The following is a 15988-nucleotide window of genomic DNA, read 5'->3' on the forward strand; positions in this document are numbered from 1 at the left end:
GGTACTCCTGCTTCAAAGCAAACTATTGCTCGCTGGATCTGTAACACGATTCAGCAAGCTCATTCTGCGGCAGGATTGCCGCATTCAAGATCAGTAAAGGCCCATTCCACAAGGAAGGTGGGCTCTTCTTGGGCGGCTGCCCGAGGGGTCTCGGCATTACAACTTTGCCGAGCAGCTACTTGGTCGGGTTCAAACACTTTTGCTAAGTTCTACAAGTTTGATACCTTGGCTAAGGAGGACCTTGAGTTTGCTCATTCGGTGCTGCAGAGTCATCCGCACTCTCCCGCCCGTTTGGGAGCTTTGGTATAATCCCCATGGTCCTTACGGAGTTCCCAGCATCCACTTAGGACGTTAGAGAAAATAAGATTTTACTCACCGGTAAATCTATTTCTCGTAGTCCGTATTGGATGCTGGGCGCCCGTCCCAAGTGCGGACTTTCTGCAATACGTGTATATAGTTATTGCGTAATACAGGGTTTTGGTTATGAGCCATCTGTTCAGTTAGGCTCAGTTATGTTCATACTGTTAACTGGGTGAGTTTATCACAAGTTGTACGGTGTGATTGGTGTGGCTGGAATGAATCTTACCCTGGGTTCCAAATCCTTTCCTTATTATGTCAGCTCTTCTGGGCACAGTTTCCTTAACTGAGGTCTGGAGGAGGGGCATAGAGGGAGGAGCCAGTGCACACCAGATATAGTACTAAATCTTTCTTAGAGTGCCCAGTCTCCTGCGGAGCCCGTCTATTCCCCATGGTCCTTACGGAGTCCCCAGCATCCACTACGGACTACGAGAAATAGATTTACTGGTGAGTAAAATCTTATTTACACTACCCCTAACCCTGCACCCGCTCCCTGCACATACTACCTACATTACACTACCCCTAACCCTGCACCTACTCCCCGCACATACTACCTACATTACACTACCTCTAACCCTGCACCTGCTCCCCGCACATACTACCTGCATTACACTACCCCTAACCCTGCACCCGCTCCCCACACATACTAGCTACATTACACTACCCCTAACCCTGCACCCGCTCCCTGCACATACTACCTGCATTACACTACCCCTAACCCTGAACCCTCTCCCCGCACACACTACCTACATTACACTAACCCTAACCCTGCACCCGCTCCCTGCACATACTACCTGCATTACACTACCCCTAACCCTGCACCCGCCCCCACACGTACTGCCAACATTACACTAACCCTGCACCGGCTCCCCGCACATACTACCTACATTACACTACCCCTAACCCTGCATCCGCTCCCCGCATATACTACCTACATTACACTACCCCTAACCCTGCACCTGCTCCCCACACATACTACCTACATTACACTACCCCTAACCCTGCACCCACTCCCCGCACATACTACCTACATTACACTACCCCTAACCCTGCACCCGCTCCCCGCACATACTACCTACATTACACTACCCCTAACCCTGCACTCGCTCCCCGCACATCCAACCTACATTACACTACTCCTTACCTTGCACCCGCTCCCCGCACATACTACCTACATTACACTACTCCTAACCCTGCACATACTACCTACATTACACTAACCATGCATCTGCTCCCTGCACATACTACCTACATTACATTAACACTAAACCTGCACACGCTACCCGCACATACTAGCTACATTACACTACTCCTAACCCTGCACCCTTTCCCCGCACATACTACCTACATACACTAACCCTAACCCTGCACCCGCTCCCTGCACATACTACCTGCATTACACTACCCCTAACCCTGCACCCGCCCCCACATGTACTGCCAACATTACACTAACCCTGCACCGGCTCCCCGCACATACTACCTACATTACACTACCCCTAAGCCTGCATCCGCACCCCGCATATACTACCTACATTACACTACCCTTAACCCTGCACCTGCTCCCCACACATACTACCTGCATTACACTACCCTTAAACCTGCACACGCTACCCGCACATACTGCCTACATTACACTACCCCTAACCCTGCACTCGCTCCCCGCACATACTACCTACATTACACTACCCCTAACCCTGCACCCGCTCCCCGCACATACTACCTACATTACACTACCCCTAACCCTGCACTCGCTCCCCGCACATCCAACCTACATTACACTACTCCTTACCTTGCACCCGCTCCCCGCACATACTACCTACATTACACTACTCCTAACCCTGCACATACTACCTACATTACACTAACCATGCATCTGCTCCCTGCACATACTACCTACATTACATTAACACTAAACCTGCACACGCTACCCGCACATACTAGCTACATTACACTACTCCTAACCCTGCACCCTTTCCCCGCACATACTACCTACATACACTAACCCTAACCCTGCACCCGCTCCCTGCACATACTACCTGCATTACACTACCCCTAACCCTGCACCCGCCCCCACATGTACTGCCAACATTACACTAACCCTGCACCGGCTCCCCGCACATACTACCTACATTACACTACCCCTAAGCCTGCATCCGCACCCCGCATATACTACCTACATTACACTACCCTTAACCCTGCACCTGCTCCCCACACATACTACCTGCATTACACTACCCTTAAACCTGCACACGCTACCCGCACATACTGCCTACATTACACTACCCCTAACCCTGCACTCGCTCCCCGCACATACTACCTACATTACACTACTCCTTACCTTGCACCCGCTCCCCGCACATACTACCTACATTACACTATTCCTAACCCTGCACCGCTCCCCGCACATACTACCTGCATTACACTACTCCTAATCCTGCACATACTACCTACATTAAACTAACCATGCATCTGCTCCCTGCACGTACTACCTACATTACACTAACACTAAACCTGCACATGCTACCCGCACATACTACCTACATTACACTACCCCTAACCCTGTACCTGCTCCCCGCACATACTACCTACATTACACTACCTCTAACTCTGCACCTGCTCCCCGCACATACTACCTACATTACACTACCCCTAACCGTGCACCAGCTCCCCACACATACTACCTACATTACACTACCCCTAACCCTGCACCTGCTCCCCACACATACTACCTACATTACACTACCTCTAACTCTGCACCTGCTCCCCGCACATACTACCTACATTACACTACCCCTAACCCTGCACCTGCTCCCCGCACATACTACCTACATTACACTACTCCTAACCCTGCACCAGCTACCCGTACATACTACCTACATTACACTACTCCTAACCCTGCACCTGCTCCCCACACATACTACCTACATTACACTACCTCTAACCCTGCACCCGCTCCCCGCACCTACTACCTAGTACATTACACTACTCCTAACCCTGCACCCGCTCCCCACACACACTATCGCTCACCCTGCACCCAGTTCCCGCACACACTACATTACACTCCCTGTACACAGTAACCATCTGCATGCTGTTAGGAAAAATTTTCCCTGCCAATTTTTATTTTAATTGGATACCGTGGGTATTGGGAGTGCGCATACTCACGGTAATCAAAATTGGTCACAAGGCTACGTTTTTGTGGAGCACAACCTTGCGGCTAATTGGATATGGCCCTAAGATGTTAATATTTTAAACTTCACGCTAGCTATCTGAGTACTCCACTCCTCCTAGTATTCCTCATTGATCACTCAGCCTTTTCCTCTTTATCCCATGTGATCAGTTCAATATGGCTGATACAATACAATCCTAATCAACCACTCATAGATGCCAGCTTTCAGTTCATCATTGCTGTGACTTCCCCGAACATGCTGTCACTAACTTTACTAGCCTTTGTTGCTTATAGCTGCTGCCTTTCATTCCTGCCTGTGTGTCTCTTCCTTATGTGTCACATTGCCTGTGTGTTATTATTTATTTATTTATTTATTACCAGTTATTTATATAGTGCACACATATTCCGCAGCGCTTTACAGATAATATTTGGCCATTCACATCAGTCTCTGCCCCAGTGGAGCTTACAATCTGGTCATTTTTAATTGATTGCTCGTTGCCGATTTTCGCAGCGCAGCGATCAAGTGAAAAAACGGCAATTATGTGCATGGTACGCAGCGTGCATGCGCTAAGTATTTTCACACAAAAGTTTGTAGTTTTACCCAAGCTCGAGCGACGTTTTTCAGTCGCTCGAGTGATCGTAGTATGATTGACGGGAAGTGGGTGTTTCTGGGCGGAAACTCAGCGTTTTCAGGGAGTGTGCTAAAAAACGCAGGCGTGCCAGATATAAACGCAGGAGTGGCTGGAGAAACGGGGGAGTGGCTGGCCGAACGCAGGGCGTGTTTGTGACGTCAAACTAGGAACTAAACGGACTGAGGTGATCGAAGTCTAGGAGTAGGTCTGGAGCTACTCAGAAACTGCAAGGAATAATTTAGTAGCAATTCTGCTAATCTTTCGTTCGCTATTCTGCTAAGCTAAGATACACTCCCAGAGGGCGACGGCCTAGCGTGTGCAATGCTGCTAAAAGCAGCTAGCGAGCGAACAACTCGGAATGACCCCCTATATCCCCTATCACATGTACACACAGACACATTCACATTAGGGTTAATTTTTGTTGGAGGCCAATTAACCTACCAGTATATTTCTGGATTGTGGGAGGAAACCAGAGTATAAGGAGGAAACCCACACAAGTCCGGGGAGAATATACAAACTCCGCACAGTTAGGGCCATGGTGGGAATCGAACCCATGACCTCAGTGCTGTGAGGCAGTAATGCTAACCATTACATCATCCGTACTGCCCCATCCGTACTGTTATGGGTTGGATATGAAATCCTATTGGACGGGATACTGTCTATCATTATCCCGGCAGCGGCATCTCTCCTGCCAGAATGCCGGCAGGACGAGCGCATGGAGACCCCTTGCTGCGCTAGCCACAGGTTCTATTCCCACTCTGTGGATGTCGTGGACACTCATGAGTGGGAATAGCCCTGGCGAGGCTGTCTGCAATCTCGGCTATCGGGATTCCAGTGTCGGGATCCTGAACGCCGGGATTCCGACAGCCAGGATATTAACTACATTCCGTGTGTTTCATTGTGTGTCATGTAGTAGTGTAGAAGAGCAGAGATAAGAGGAAAATACTTGTGCGATCAGGATCAATAGTCCGAGAGTGACAGAAAAACAATATCTTTCTCTTTTTATCGAGCTGGGTGTGAATGTATACTGAGCCTCTGCCACATCAAGAGCTGGATCATAGGTGAGGCTTCCCACTCGGTGACTGTAAAAGCAAGTGCAGCTGCCTTTTGTGGACGAAAAGAAGCTTCTGATTTGTCCGCACAGTCACACACCATAGGATTCCTGCACAGCACCACTTCCCCAATGCATATATCTGCCAAGGGTGGGGGGGATATGGTGGGTCCAAGAGGATGCTAAAATGTGAACTGTCCTCATTCTCGGTGGCCTTGTCCCAATGTAACAATATATTATCTATATTTTAAAAAGTAGTGTTAATACAAATAGGATTTTATATCTTTATTTTAGAGTGGGTAATAACAGACAAAGAGGTACGAGCATACTTGCCTACTCTCTCGCAACTTGCTGGAGACTCACAAATTTCCGGCCAGGATGAGGAGATTATACCTGGGATTTATGGCTCTGTGAGAGGGGGTGGGGCTAAATGACTCAACTTTGTATCATTTAGCCCCACCTCCTCCCCGCAGCCCTGCAAATTGACGTGACGGGGCAGAGCTTAGTGAAGAGACAGTCCGCTTCCCGAAGTGTCCTGCAGTGTCTCCTCTCTGGGCTTCTCCTGGAGAGGAGGCCATAAATGTTGGTAAGTACGGGTATGAGGGTCCTGCGCCCAAGTTCCCATCTTGGTATTTGTTAAAATTATCACAGTAATAAAAAGCATCATCTAAAATCTGGGCGAGACAGAATCTCACCACTGTCTGTATTCAGAGCACGTACAGTACACACCTTATAAATATGACAACATGCCTGAAAAGCAGCAGAGCTTTCTCTTGTGATACACAGCAGGAAAGTAGTCCTGGTAGCACAGCACAGAAAGTGCTGGACAGCTCCAAAAGCGGAGCTTCTATTTAGAACATGACTGCACCTGCTGGTGTCAAGCCCTAGCATTAACTTTCTGTCTGTTGTTCCTCAGATCAGTTCCACACTGTAAGTATCCGCTCGTCTTTCTGTTTGCTGTTTGAATGTGAAAAATGCCACTATGGTCACCAATGTAAGGAGCATGTGTTCTCTACAGGAGCATGGCGCTAGCCAGCTGCACAAACATTCACACTGTATGGTTCAATAAAAACAGCCATAAAGAAACACATTACAATAATAATAATAATAATAATAATAATGTCTTATAGTCTCAGAAGTTAATTTTTAGTCTTTCACATAACCATCATATCTATCTAGAGATGTGCGGCGGGCACTTTTTGTGTTTTGTGTTTTGGTTTTGGTTCTAATTCCATTTTCGTGTTTTGGTTTTGGCTTTGTTTTGCCAAAACCACCCTTTCATGTTTTGGTTTTAGATCTGGATGATTTTTGAAAAAAACAAACATAAAAACAGCTATAATCACAGAATTTGGGGGTAATTTTGCTCCCATGATATTATTAACCTCAATAACAATCATTTCCACTCATTTACAGTCTATTCTGAACACCTCACAATATTGTTTTTAGGCCTAAAAGTTGCACTGAGGTGGCTGGATGACTAAGCTAAGCGACACAAGTGTACGGCACAAACACCTGGCCCATCTAGGAGTGGCACTGCAGTTACAGACAGGATGGCACTATTCAAAAACTAGCACACAATGCAAAGAAGAAAAAGAATTGCAATGAGGTAGTTATATGACTAAGCCAAGCGACACACACAACCCTAACAGCACATGATGCAAAGAAGAAAAAAAGGTGCACCGAGATTGCTATGACTAAGCTGAGCGACACAACCACCTGGCCCATCTAGTAGTGTCACGCAGTGGCTGAATGTTGAGAGTGTGCCGCAATTGTTTGGACCAGTGACAGCATCTCCAGCACACTCCAGTCACTTTAAAAAGAATTCTGCAATTGGTGGACTTATACGGCAGTACCCCAGGACTAATACAGCAGTACCCCTGGACTCATCCGGCAGTGTCACACAGGATGGCACTTTTCAAATACTAGGCACCAAACAGCATCTCATGTAAAGATGTTGAAGAGGTGCAATGAGGTAGCTGTATGACTAAGCCAAGCGACACAAACAATTCCCACTGGAATTATACGTCCAAATCACTGGAATTATACATCCAAATCACTGGAATTAATTGGAAAAATCACTGGAATTATACGTCCAAATCACTGGAATTAAATGGCAAGATCACTGTAATTATACGTCCAAATCACTGGAATTAAATGGCAAGATCACTGTAATTAATAATTATAAATCACTGGAATTAATTGGCAAGATCACTGTAATTATATGTCCAAATCACTGGAATTAAATGGCAAAATCTCGCTCTCGCCTGCCTAATGAAGTGAAATCTAGATGGGATTTGTTACCGGGGACACAATACCTCCATCAGTTGTCTAAATCCCACTGCACTAATGGCAGATACCGGACGCACGTCTAACACCAACATTAAGTGTCAAGGCCTCAGTTATGAGGGCTTCCATCATCATGTGAAGCTGAACCACTAGTCATGAACATAGGCCGGGGCCTCAGCCGTTCCTTGCCACTCCGTGTCGTAAATGGCATATTAGCAAGTTTACGTTAGACCATTTAAATTTCTTTTTTGGGTCTTTTTACCGAACTTTGGCTTTTTGGATTTTACATGCCCTCTACTATCACATTGGGCATCGGCCTTGGCAGACAAGGTTGATGGCATTTCATTGTCTATGTCATGGCTAGAGGCAGCAGCTTCAGCACTAGGAGGAGTGGTTCTTGATCTTTCCCTATTTTATCCTCTAAATTTTTGTTCTCCATTATTGTTTTGGCGTTATATAACACAATGGGGGTAATTCTGAGTTGATCGCAGCAGGAACTTTGATAGCAGTTGGGCAAAACCATGTGCACTGCAGGGGAGGCAGATATAACATGTGCAGAGAGAGTTAGATTTGGGTGGGGTGTGTTCAATCTGCAATCTAAATTGCAGTGTAAAAATAAAGCAGCCAGTATTTACCCTGCACAGAAACAAAATAACCCACCCAAATCTAACTCTCTCTGCAAATGTTATATCTGTCCCCCCCTGCAGTGCACATGGTTTTGCCCAACTGCTAAAGAATTTCCTGCTGCGATCAACTTGGAATTACTCCCAATATGCGGCACAAGAATGACTGATGGCTGATGGGCAAGACACTACCACTGGTCTGATGCAGCACAACACAACAATACTGTAAGGGACTTGTTGTTGTTGTTATTATTATTATTATACGGCAGCAGTGGACATATAGCAGCAGCGTATATCGTCACTGGAATTACTGATGACACAGGACACTACCACTGGTCTGATGCAGCACAACAGGTTGTTAAAATTGTTATACTGCAGCAGTGGATATATAGCAGCAGCGTATATCGTCACTGGAATTACTGATGACACAGGACACTACCACTGGTCTGCACAACACAGCACCACTTTATACAGCTACACTGGATATATGGCAGCAGAGAACACCAACACTGTGACTGCCTGGACTGATGCAGCACAATACACTGAGTGACTACACTGGACTGGACTGAGCAGCACAACACTTGCAACCCCACTTTCCCGCCCCAACACACAGACACTGAACACTGAGGACACGTCCTCTCTATACACTCTCTGAGACTGGAGTGAAAATGGCGGGAAGCGCGGCTCCTTATATGGAATCCAAATCCCGCGAGAATCCGACAGCGGGATGATGACGTTTTGCCGCGTTCGGGTTTCCGAGTCATGAGGGAAAATCAGAGACTGGCTCGGAGTCGGACTCTGAAGGCAAAGTTCGGTAGGGTTCGGTTCTCTGAGAACCGAACCCGCTCATCTCTACTATCTACTGTCAGCGTCCGGAGTCTTCCCGGAATACGGGGGCCGCGGGGCGGGCTTCACGGGCGACTGGGCAGTGGTGGTGGAGGGCTGCGGCGCTGGGTTCAGGGGTACAGGCAGCGGTAATGGCGCTGAGGGGGTCCGCTTGTGGCGGCAGGATGCCGCTGCAGCGGCTCCCTCTCGCTAAACCGTTGCCTAGGAGACCAGGGGCAGTGAGCAGCATGTTGTCAGAAAAGGTCTGCATTACTGGGTGCCGCCATGTTGGAGACCAAGTTTCTGACATAATTCCTGTTCCTAGTTTTCCAGCCAATCCAGGGAGACTTCTTCCTATAAAAGGGGGCTGGTTTAGGACAGGGACGCCAGTGCTTCAAGTTACAACCCTGTTGTAGGTGCTTTAGCCTGTGCTCCCAGGATTCCTGCTGTATTCTGGTACTTCTAACCCTGCTTTGCCGGTTCTCAGTTGCTGCTGCAGTCTTGCCATCCCTAGCCTGCTGCTGCCCGTGGAGACGCTCTTGAAAAACCCGGTTCAGTAAGACTCTTTGGGCATGGACGACCCCGGGTCTCTTGCCTCGTCCTCCTAGCCACAGTCCGCAGATTCTTGCTTCCAGCCAAGTCCTCGAACCACCATTCACAGTCCTCAGCTTGTTATCTCCAGCTTCATCTTTCAAGCCACAGTCTACAGTTCTCAGTCTCCAGGCACGACCCAAACTACCGTCCACAGTTCTCAGCTCCTCTACCGCAGTTTCATCTTATAAGTCACAGTCCACAGTTCTTGCCTTCAGCCTCGCTTTTACCCTCACTCACAGTTCCACAGTTCTTTGTCTACGACCACGTTCTCAAGTCACCGTTCACCAACCTCAGTTTTCTACCTCAGCTCTGTACATAATAAATACTTTCCACTGACTCTCAAAACCCCGATTACATCCTTCATTGCTCCGTGTCCCATGCAAAGGAACTATATCCAACCCCCTCATCTTGTTCTTCCACAGCCTGCTACCACCTTGGGCAAAGCTCAGCTGCCGGATCCCCAAACTTTGCTGACGTGACATCTACCTATTAACTTTTGATTTAATATTTAGTTATCTATCTATAGTATACTGTACATCCATCATATGACTAGTTGCAAAAGTTGAAGAGTTTAATAAAAGTACATTAGAACATATAACCAGTGAAATTATCAGTCTCCTACAACTATTATCTTTCTGTGTAACCAGTGCCGGGATACTGCTCACTGTAGCCCTGTACCAGCCTCACCCCCGTACATGGGACATCCCACAATGGAGTGGGGGTGCTGGCAGGAAAAAAATCGAGAGCTGTTCGGATGGGATGTAGTTATGTGACTCCTGTCACAATACCGACGGCTACATCCCGCCACCCCGACTAGAAGGGACTATTCCCAATCTTGGGTGTCCATGACACCCATAGAGTGGAATAGAACTGTGGCAAAGCGCATTTTGCTGCCGGGATCCTGCGGTTGGTATGCTGACCACTGGGATCCACAGTGTCGGTAATACATACCCAACCCGCTCGGATGCTCTGGGCAACGCTACACACACTGATGTGTCTTTGTGCTATTAAGATATCCTACTTGCCAGATGCAGGGGCTATGGTGCCTCTGCTCGCACACCGCTCTTTATAGCCCTGTATGAGCAGGGCCCCTGGGTTGGTGTGGCCTGGCTGATTTGGGGCATCACATTGGTATACTTAATCTAGCACTTTTTTAGCACCTAAATATTTTTTGACCTATGTAACACCTTTTAACATTCTAATTAAAAGTAGATTTTTTTAATGATTTAAAATCATACAGAATAGAAACAACATCCCCACAAAATTGACTCCAGTCTTTCTATTCCAAATAGCTCATTTACTAAGTCAATTTTGAGTTCCTTTTAAAAGTTGTTGTGTGATGTGAGTTCTATTTTAAGTTCTAAAAGTGTTCAATTCATCAAAAAAAATCAACCAAAACTCGATATAAATTGACCCAAAAAATTATACAAAAGCATTTCTATTGGCCAAAACAGGTCACATGCACCTTCATTCCTCGGCTAATTTGCATATCCACAATTAAAAAAATCATTGCTGTACCTTTCAATGTCATAATGTATGCAGCCAGAGTGCACCACATTTCTCTTCCATGCGTTTTCCATCATATTGAGGTTTCAGACAAGTCTACATGATATACTGTAAAATAAAATAGAACTATTTATGATGGTTCTATTGAAAATTTTTATTTTGGGTCGATTTTGAGTAGATTTTCAAATTGATAATTAGTAAATATGGGTTAGGAATGGAAACTTATATTAAAGTATTGATGGTTCTATTGTAGTTCTATTTAAGTGTACAGTTCTATTTCAGTCGATTTTGGGTAAATTTTGACTTTAGTAAATACCTGTCACACAAAATCATCTGAAAATCAACTGAAAACCAAAATTGACTTTTAGTAAATATACCCACTAGTTGCTTCTTACTTATATAACTGTGATATCTTGGGTTCCAGTATGAATGATCGACAATATTAAGGTCGACTGTCATTAGGTCGACCACTATTGGTCGACATTGACATGATCGACATGTACGAATGGTCGACACCTGAAAAATTCGACATGGGTTTTTGAACTGTTTGGTGTCATGTTTTTTTTCAGAACATGACCAGGAACCCCAATTAGTGTACAGCGTCCCCTGGCATGGCTCGCTTCGCTCGCCATGTTGTGAGTAACTGTTCCCAATTGTAGTCCATGTAGATGGTAAAGTATGAAAAAGTTTCATGTGTAGACCATTTGTCCATGTCGACCATGTCATGGCCTACCAATAGTGGTCGACCTAATGGGTGTCAACCTTAACACTGTCGACCATATCTTGGGGTGGTTGACCTGTGCTGACCTGGGGGTTCTGTGCCCTGGACTTGAACCTCGGTATTATGCGAATGGATTCTTCCTTAAATTCATCGCATAGAAACAATCCGCATTGTACCCGTACGACGTGCGTGCGCATTGCGGTGCATACGCATGTGCAGTAGTGACTTGATTGCAGCGCAGCGAAAATCGGCAGCGTGTGATCAACTCGGAATGACCCCCATAGTGCTAAGTGTGTCTGGAGGATTAAATTACTGTGAAGACATTTATAGCCTATGGTCGAGGTGTATTTTATATGAGAAAAACAGAGGGTGTGTCAAAGCCAGTAATATCTGTAAATCATTAATAAATTAAACAACTACATCAGCAATCTCCCCCCATGTATGTAAACACAAATTAATAGTGCCCAGTACCTCTGGACTAACTATAAGGGCAGGAATAACCTACCAAACAGATGCTACCTTACATGCAGTAGATACTTTCAACCAGACTGACATTCATAAGGTATAACAGTGATTATCAGTTCTATGTATCTTGCCTTCACACCAATTAATAGTGTTTATCCCAAAGAGAGGCTAGAAATAGAGGTTACCAACTTTCACAGGAAAATATGTACTGTACACATTTTTTTGTAATTCTATTTTAAAAATTAATTTAATGAAAGTCAGTTTTTAATAAATAAATTTTTGAACAAACGTGCCCACAGAAAATAATTTTACTTCTTTTTCTTCTGCCCAGCTACACATCACCTTTAACTTGTTCCAGATCAGCACATGGATCCGACAGGAACCCAGGGTGACTGTAGGGAGGTGGGGCACCAATAAAATCAGCCAGGTGTTTGATGAAATATCTGGGGGGATAATAGCCTGCTCCCACTCCACAGCGCATTTTAATTGGGCTCAGGTGTATCCGGGTCACTTCTTCCAGTCCCACTTCCTCCGTTCTCCGTCCTCACACCACCGCCAGTGCCCACTACTGCACTGCCGACCCCACCAGTGGAAAATGCCGGCTAAAGTTGCCGCCAGCAATCTCCCCCGACACTAATGTTCCAAATCTGATGGCGCCACAAATATCCGGGAAGCAGCGGCAGCCAGGGTCTGGGCAGCGGCAGTGAGTGCAGCTACTCCCGGCACCGAGTCAGTCAGTCAGACTCGATAGCAGTGAAAGTGGGCTGGACCGACAGGGAGATTCCTGTATCTGGCGCCAAATCATATTTGCCTCAGTGACAGGGGGGTGTGCTTTCATACGGGTTGAAAGCACGCCCCTGTCACTGAGGCACTCATTCTAGTGCCGCATACAGTGCATTTTCTAAAGGGCTTTTACAGCCCTTTTCTTGGCCCCGCCCCTTGCTTCCGGACCTTTATAATGGGCCGCGGGAGGCACTGCTGTCAGTGCCTCTTAAACACATTTTAACCTGTTTTATGATTTAAAAATGATTACATTAATATAAAGCATATACTTATGACACAGACTATGTGTCATAAGTATCTTCTTTATATTATTGTAATCATTATTGACAGGGAAGGCACTGCCTCCCCTGCCTCCCCTGACTGCACGTCCCTGGTAGTTTCACAACAGCTGGAGGGCCGCAGTTTGGACATGCCTGCTGTAGACAGTACACACACACACACACACACACACACACACACACACACACCACATATACACACACACTTACAGTACACACATCCACCACCACATATACAAACTACACACCACTCATACAGTACAGTATACACATTAATTGATCCTACTCATCAATTAGCCATCATAGAACTGTGGAACTTTCGGCGTGGACTTCGTTTAAACAAGTGATTTAAAAAAAATTAGGCAATGTCAAGGATCCAAACTACAAAGAAAATGTCAGGGAAATGCCTATAGTTACAGAAACCTTGGCTGCAATATGAGGTAAAGGTCCATTTTTTGAATTCCCATATTGAGCATTTCGCAAGTAATCTCGGAGACTACAGTGAAGAACAGGCGGAACGGTTCCACCAAGACGTTAAAGATGTAGAAAGAAGGTACCTGGGTCGTTGGGAGGTCTCCATGATGGTTGGCTACTTGTGGATAATACACAGAGATGACACAGAACAAACTTATAAGCGAAAAGCAACAAAACGAAGTTTGAAGACAAAACAAGGATATTAATGATTTTTTCAATAATCATGGTTCTGTTTCTATTATTGTTTGACTTTATTATTTTATTATGTAATTAAGACACAGACACAGTGATTTAATCTACACTTCTTCGCATTTCACAATAAATATGTCAAGAACAATTTAACTTCTTGTTTTTTCTTAAAAATGAATGTAGCCCCCTTATAGGTAAATGTGATGTGGGAATTTTTATATACCATTACTTGATGTACACAGGAGTATAATTAAGAATATAAAAGTATTATTAAAAAAGCTGTCAATACCTTAAATTTTGCAGACCTGTGTAATTTTCTACTATGGTGTGGAACACACCCACACACCCACACACGAACCCACACACGCTAGCGCTGCCATTCATGTTATGAATGTTGCTACCACCCCCCCCCCCCCTACCCAAGCACCCAAACACACACCTGCAGCACCTGGAAGCTGTCACTGCGGGAGGCAGAGCCGGCTGCAGAGACTGCGGGAGGTGGAGCTGCTGCTGACGGGATGATGACGGGCCCACCCAGCCAACCCGAGCACTTTTCCCAGACGCAGATCTAGAAACCCAGGTCCAGTCCTTTCACACCACTGAAAACCCGGGTACACCCTGCACAGACCTGGGAATAACCCAGGCAGATTGCAGGGTAGGTAGCCGGTCTCTAGGTCGACCACTATTGGTCGACATGCATTAGGTCGACATGGTTTCTAGGTCGACATGGTTACTAGGTCAACATGACAAAAGGTCGACATGAGTTTTTCACAATTTTGTTAATTTTTCCTTTACTTTGACATACTTTACGATCCACGTGGACTACAATTGGGAATGGTAACCTGTGCAGAGCGCAGTGGTAGCAGAGTGAGGCACCTTGCCCAAAGCATGGCGATCGAAGCGAGGGGACACGGTGCACTAATTAGGGTTCCCAGTCACTCTATAAAGAAAACGACACCAAAAATATAAAAAAAAAAACTCATGTCAACCTAATGCTTGTGTCAACCTATTTTAGGTGTCGACTTAGCTATGGTCAACCAATAGTGGTCGACCTAGACACTGTCGACCCTATGATCCACACCCCTTTCATACTACCACTAAACCCAGGTTGTTACTGATGTTCCCGGGAAATTCCCGGGTCTGTCCCCCATGCCTGAAAGGAGTATTACTCAAGTATGTCATGGACTTTTAAACAATTGTTCTTGAGCAGTGGTTCTTAAACTCGGTCCTCAAGGGGAACTTATGGTCCCTACACACTGGGCGATATTCCTCAAAGATATGAACGATCTCGTTCAGTAATTAGCGAGATACGGTTCATATCTTTCAGTGTGGAGGCACCAGCGATGAACGCTGCGCGGCCCCGCGCTCGTTCATCGCTGGTGCCCCATCGGCTGTGCATGCAGGCCAATATGGACGATCTCGTCCATATTTGCCTGCACTTCTATGGAGCCATGTGACGGGGGAGTGAAGGAACTCCACTCCCTCCGTCACTGCCCACCCGCCATCGGGTCGCCCGTCGGCCCTATCCGCCGTCGGCCAGCTCGGCGGCGGATCTTTAAATGTGTAGGGCCCTTAACAGTCTGGGTTTTAGTGATTACCATACTTAAGCATAGGTGACTTAAATTAGTACCTCAGCCAGTCTGATTATACCATCTCTACACAAGCATGGATATCCTTAAAACCTGGACTGTTAATGCTACTTGAGGACAGAAGTTTGGGATTCAAGCGCCATATGGCCAGTGCCCTGCAGCGAAGGAGTTAATAACTGAGTTAGCATGGTGTAATACTGTACTTGACGCACTGCAAGCACACATGTAGGAGGTAGCCCATATTTGTGTAATACCTCGGGCACTGTGTAGGAATGCTGTACACAGAGAAGTCAGTGTAGCACACCTGACAGAGGGGAATTTCCTTGTGCTGTAGTGAAGGATGTCCTTTTCCTCTGCAGGCATCTGCCCATATCTCAGAGTACTCCTTGCCCTCCCTATAAGATGACAGTGCTGCTTTTTCCATCACAGTTTAGTGTTTACATGCACTT

At 46.1% G+C, this 15988-nt stretch overlaps 1 protein-coding gene across 4 annotated transcripts in view; it reads left to right on the forward strand.

Moving 5' to 3' along the window:
- The window catches only part of RUNDC3B (RUN domain containing 3B), a 596000-nt gene that overhangs the window by 51002 nt on the left and 529010 nt on the right, over positions 1-15988 (forward strand). Inside the window, exon 1 of one of the 4 annotated variants that reach the window (XM_063921484.1) lies at positions 15861-15988. This exon is cut by the window's right edge and continues 709 nt beyond it. The exons of 1 other annotated variant lie outside the window; for it this stretch is intronic. The gene's annotated coding sequence lies outside the window, so the exon portion shown is untranslated. Of the gene's footprint in view, positions 1-15860 lie in introns of those variants that run through there. 2 more of the 4 variants (XM_063921482.1, XM_063921485.1) reach the window with 2 other exon arrangements.

The sequence above is a fragment of the Pseudophryne corroboree genome, chromosome 5 (assembly GCF_028390025.1).
Source record: "Pseudophryne corroboree isolate aPseCor3 chromosome 5, aPseCor3.hap2, whole genome shotgun sequence".
Taxonomy (NCBI): Eukaryota; Metazoa; Chordata; class Amphibia; order Anura; family Myobatrachidae; genus Pseudophryne; species Pseudophryne corroboree.